The sequence below is a fragment of the Gymnoscopelus microlampas genome (assembly GCF_963454915.1).
Source record: "Gymnoscopelus microlampas genome assembly, chromosome: 23".
Classification (NCBI taxonomy): Eukaryota; Metazoa; Chordata; class Actinopteri; order Myctophiformes; family Myctophidae; genus Gymnoscopelus; species Gymnoscopelus microlampas.
In genome coordinates, this window is record NC_139960.1 from 34,257,951 (window position 1) to 34,264,379 (window position 6,429).

The window sequence follows — 6,429 nt, forward strand, 5'->3', positions numbered from 1 at the left end:
CTGCAATTTGTCTCGCAGGTGCTATACCAAGTGAATGCAAAATATTGAAATACTGCTGTCAACTGTTTCAAAAGTTTATACCAAGCTAACCTCTCTTATATGGATGTATAACTATTTCTGACAGAAATGGAAAAGTGGTCACTGCACTCATATGTAAAAATGGATCCCATCACACTTTCAGATACAGTTTTTCTCCCAGTGTGGAGGAAGAATACTTAGGATTTTTACTAGGATCTCTCGCTCTTGAAATATATTATCCTTGGTTTCTGTTGTGTGTAAACAATAATAGCGTTTCAAAGCAGTTTTCCCCCAACTACAGTCACTGTCATCAGAACGGAGGGAGCGCTCTATGATCACGGCACAGAGCCTGCTCTTGCTCACGCAGCTGCAGCCCATCAAGCCCTAATGTATGCGCCGTCCCGCGAAGGTGTCGCGAGCAGAGAGCGGCCGAGAATAGCAGACCTCCAAGCTCACAACGGTCGCTGTAACGGAAATACAATTTATATTCCCTTTAGGCTATTGATTTATCGATGATTATTGATTAAGCATTTAGTATTCATCTTGCTTCAGTTATATTAATATACAGTATGTATATATGTATGCTGATTTGTCTGAATGTAATGTCCCAAGAGAAGTAAATTAGTCTGATAATATGTCTTATGAGTTTAGTACACCCTCAGTGTACTAAACTGCAACAGCAAGGTCAAATAGCTCTGTAGGCAAGCAGCAGACCTAGACAGCAAGACGACGAGTTATAAGCAGTGTTGTGTTCTAGTTTTTTTCGGAAGGTATACGCTACGATACGATGCGCGTGGTCGTGGGTATACGCTCTCGCGTTTTCAATGGATGAAACAGTTTTTGAAGGTATACGGTATCGACGGAAAAAAATCTCAAGGTATACGCCGTACACAGCATCTGACGGTAGAACACACCACTGGTTATAAGGTTTTATAAACGCAAGGAGAATGTTTCTCGTATCAGGCGTCAGTATGGGCTAGGGCAGTGACTATGGCCTCGGCATATAGCAGTGGGCCTTCCATTCTCAGTCGTTGAGAATGGAAGGCCCTCCATCCGACATGTCAGGACACCTAACCAATGAGAATCTATCTATAACCCTATAACACATGTTTATAGTTGGTCAGACTCGCTACTCTTGGACACTGAGCGTGGAGCAGCACATTTCATAGTCAGGCAGAATTGACCTTCCATACTCAAGTGCTGAGAACACATCTTTTGGTCAGACAGAAGAATGTCAGTCCTCAGAATTATCCTAACAATGTGTATATCCTTGTAGAATGTGTATTTAAGCTGCCCCAACATACAGATCTGTGTCAGACTCCCGTTGCCTTCTGAGACAACCGGACCCTGTCCACCTTCCCTTCCCCCATCTCCTTCCATCCCTTTCCCCTGTCCACCTTTCCTTCCTCCATGTCCGTCCATACCTTTTCCCTTTCCCTCTCTGTTCTTTATTATTATTCTCATTATTATATTACATAGGAATTATTGTTATATTATTGTCATCTGTTGTATTTAATAAATATACTGAAACCATATATCAGTATTAACACTTCATTCTCTCACTGAGGAATTATTGAATTTCCACAACAATCGCAGTACAATCAAATCTAAGAAATCTATGTCCCTTTAAGCCAATGGGGAGACGGCGCTTTGCAGCACCCGCCTCTCCTTCTTTGCAGCAGAGAGAGAGAAAGGGAGAGAGCTTCAGGCAGGAGGGTTAGCCTAAATGCTAGCGTGCTTCATTAGACCTAGTTTGGCTATTAAGTTATTATTTGGCCATGTTCACACTGACTTCAATCTTAGCTATTGTTGGGAAGACCCGTGTGACAGACAGACAGACAGACCGGTACGTCATACGAGCTCGACCTCGGAACCTTCTACTCTGCAGGCTAGCTTGCACTCAGAGGGGGTTTAACGTAAGTACCATTCTTACATTACTAATAAAACCTGGGTTACAGTTGTAACCTAGGGTTAGTTATGTCGTAAGTTCCAGAATGGTACTTACTATGGGACACATACACGTCCCCCGGGGGAGCCCATAGTCACACCAACCCCACCCAATGCCACCCAAGGCCACAGGTCAAATCCTCGACTTGACCTTGGCCTACAGGCAGCCCATGCCCCAAGGCCACAAGTCAAATTCTCGATTTGACCGTGGCCTACAGGCAGTCCATGACCCCATAGGATCATGGACCGGGAGGATTTAAAGGCAAGACCTTGACAGACTTTAAGTCCTGTCCCTAGCCACCAGCCCAGACAACTCCAGTCTGACTGACATGTGGCAAGTCACTGACCTTACTGACTTTTAATTACTGTCTTGTCCAAACCTGACAATGTCCACATTCTGTAGCGAGCTCTCATTTTCAAATGTGTGTGTGTGTGTGTGTGTGTGTGTGTGTGTGTGTGTGTGTGTGTGTGTGTGTGTGTGTGCGTGCGTGCGTGCGTGCGTGTGTGGACCAGGTGTGGTTTTTCACCTCAGGTGGTTTTCAAACATGTGAATAATGTGTTTTGAGTTAATTATAGGAGCTTACATTCTTTCACAGATCTCAATCTCTGTTCCTTCGTGCTGAATGACCACATGGGGCTGTGGCTATTGACAAGAACAACACACACACACACACACACACACACACACACACACACACACACACACACACACACACACACACACACGTTTGCGTCCAGACTGGCGTTCACCACCCGCTGCCCCCTGCTGCTGAGGCCTCGCCGAGGAGGAGGAGGCGGCGGGGCTGGAGAGGAGTCCTGCGGCTGTCTCCTCCAGCTGTTTCTCCGTGGCTTGGGCCTTGGCGATGAGGTCCGCTGTGGTGTGAAACAGGTTCTTGGGCGTCAGAGGAAGGCTCTTGAGACCCGTCGTCACGATGGCCTTGGACTCTGACGGCAGGTCGAGCCATTGGATCCTCTCCAGGTCCGCCGTGAGGGCCATGGCCCGACCCGACCACATTATCGCGTTATAGACCTATAGTTTAAATAGGTAAACAGTACCCTTTATATTAACACGGCTTCATGATATCCTCAGTCTCAGAAACAGCTATTTTAATGCAACAACAAAAAAATAATAATTACCACAATTTTAGTTAATTCTGATGGTCTCTAATCGGGTCAAATATGACCGGCAGAGTAGCTCAATTCCCCCCAAATTGTCAATATTCAATGTTTACATGTTTGAGAGTGAGAGAAACTTTTATGAAACGTTTATGAAAAATACAGTAAATTACTTTTTACTTTCTACGGTATATGTGCTGCCTCCGAATGGCAGATTTGTTAAGATTCAAAGTTTAAAAAGGTTTAAATAATTCTGTCATTTAATAAGTCAATACGTTAAGCTAAAAAGTGATGTTCTTTGTAACAGATCATAGTATTTGTACTGCCATCTAGTGGTGGAGGTAAAAAAGTATAAAAACAAAAATGAAAGTACACTGCAATCAGTAAAGCCAGCATTTCTCCAGTGAACAGTGAGCTGTGCATGTGGTCTGCTGAGAATAATCTTAAAACGTTTTTGCCTTGGACATTATTTGTCTGTAAGTACATTAAGTTGTAGCTAGTCGGTGTGATGATTGCATTTCATGTAAAATTTGATGTTTGCAACTTTCCTGTGTAGACTAGGCCAATTGTTTGGTTTGTTTGTTGTGTAAGAACATGTGCTCTGCATTCCATGTTAGCTTACTGCTGCAGTGGCTGCATTCTGTGTTTGTAACTTTTGGTAACTAGTTCAAATGCAAATATTTACAATTTATGTGTAGGGATGGGTATCGTTAGGATTTTTACGAGTCCGGTTCCAGTTCTGCTTATCGGATCCGGTTCCTATCGGTTCCATATTTCGGTTCCAAAATGGTAAAAAAAAATGAGAGGTAAAATGTTTATTTAATAGAGATGCACCGAATGGAAAATAATTGGCCGAAATGCCTCTGTTGTTGAGCTACATGCTTATGACAAAACTTATCATAACTATAATGGGTCCATATAGACCAATTAATTGTTTACTAACATTGAGACTGGATGCGCAGGTGATTGTTTCACGCAATCAATTTCCAACCTGTTGTTTCGGGGTGCGCTAGTTTCAGCACACCCCAACCCCCTCTTGTGTGTTGGCTAGTGTGGCACGTCCTGGCGAGACCTGATAGAATGGGTTTCATTTAGCGCACACTGGTTGCACGCATACTGGTTCTTATCAGTGTGACGTCGTCTGTTAAGGGGTCTATTGAGATCAGTTATTTAAAACATATTTATTTATTGTGTAGAATTATTGATTTACTATTGTGTAGTAATAAAATACAATATACCTCAAAACATCACCCTGCCATTTTCAAGAAATTAAAACAAATATTGAATAGCTTAGCAAAAGGCATTATAATGTCTGCAGTTGCATTATTGCACACAGTCAAAATGCATTTTAGGTCTGCGTCATCCCTTCCTTTTGAAGAAGTTACTTTCAGTTTCATTTTTGAAAGACACACACACACACACACACACACACACACACACACACACACACACACACACACACACTATCAAACAGAAGCGTTCACAGCTGCTGTTAATTATTTTGCCCTGCGCGAGCTCTTAACTAGTGCTGGTTTTCCAACTAATGTTACACCCTCTGACATATGGATTCTAGTTTTTAAAATGACAACAGCAAATCTTGGTTACAAAGTTTTCAGGGCAGACTATTCCTTCTCTTACTACTTCAATTCAGTTGAGACGGTGGTAAGTGAGCGGAGGGGGGGCGGTGCGGGGAGGAATGTGGCTGGGCTGAGTGTGCCCGGAGGAGCAGCAGCTCTACGCCTCCATACAGAGAGACGCAACTGATGTATACTTCTCCATACAGCGGTGTTTTACCGGATTTGTGATTTTCTGATCAGATTGTGCTGTTTGTGTAGGACTTCTAAACGCCTTTGTTTGAACGGCTTCTAGCGCGTCTAGGAACCGATATGCAGAACCGAAATTACATATTTTGTATGGGTACCCGGTACCGACCATTTCTTTATCGGTTCCTACTTGGAACCGTATTTCGGTACCCGACCCTACTTATATGCGTACTAATTCAAATGTATGTGTATTCCTATTTCTGTAATGTTTCAGTTTTACAACCAAAAATACCCTGCAGAGACTTCAGAAAAGAAACCAAGAAAGGTCAAGCCTTAATTGTTTGTTTATTGGAGGATCCCAGGATTGTTAACTAGCTGTCTAGCTTCACATAGGCACGTGTTGCAAGGGCAGTATAGTATATATGGGTCAATTTGGGACAACTTTGTTTTTTTACAAACAGTGTTTATATTTTAGCTTGTTATTACAGTAAATAAAAGATGAGTGTTATTTACTGCTTTCTATAGTTTTAGCAATTTTAGCAATCTTTTTTTTTTAACAGTGGGCGGGGGCATTCTGTCCGGTGGCTAAATATGCCTTTTTACACAATAAAAAAAGATCATGTGGTCTTTGATGGTCAGATGTGAGTTATTGGGGGCTAGAAGAGCTACTGTAAATAATAATAAAGAAAACGCTGGGTTATTTTATATATATATATATATATATATATATATATATATATATATATATATATATATATATATATATATATATATATATACACTATAGAAAGCAGTAAATTAAAACATTGTAACACTCATCTTTTATTTACTTTAATTACAATCTAAAACACAAACATTGGTTGTAAAAAAAAAAGTTGTCCTTTAACACCACAGATGTCACTCTTTTTTGATAATATTAACACTTTTTAAAGCAAGTATTTTATTTTTGGAAGTGTGTTCTAATAGTAGTCTATTAGATAACCCAAAACAATATTTTAAAAAGTGTTTACATGGATATGAATGAATATCAATTCAGCTATGAGGTGGGGGAAAAAATAATATACTCAGAGAATATTATTTCCTGAGTATTTTGGGCCGAGTTAAATCCCCCCCTCAAATTTGAGGGGGGGAGGGGGGGGGGGGGCACTTTAACTTGAGGTCGCCCTGGGGCACCACACAGGGTTATTCTGGGCCTGTGTGTGTGTGTGTGTGTGTGTGTGTGTGTGTGTGTGTGTGTGTGTGTGCAGTGGTGGACAGTAACGGAGTAAATGTACTTGAGTACTTTACTTGAGTACAGATTCTGATGATCTGTACTTTACTTGAGTATTAGATTTTTTAAATACTTATTACTCTTACTTGAGTACATTTCCAAGACAAATATTTTACTTTTACTCAAGTACATTTCTAGGAAGTACTGAGTACTTTTAAGCCCACTCCACATTCACACCAATGATTCGCCATGCAACTCCTTGCAACATGCAACTCCTTGCAACATGCAACCATTATCCCAATGGCAGTTGCAAGGAGTTGCAATGGTGCGGTTGACCTTAAAACGGTTTTGTTGCAAGGAGTTGCGAATTGCCTT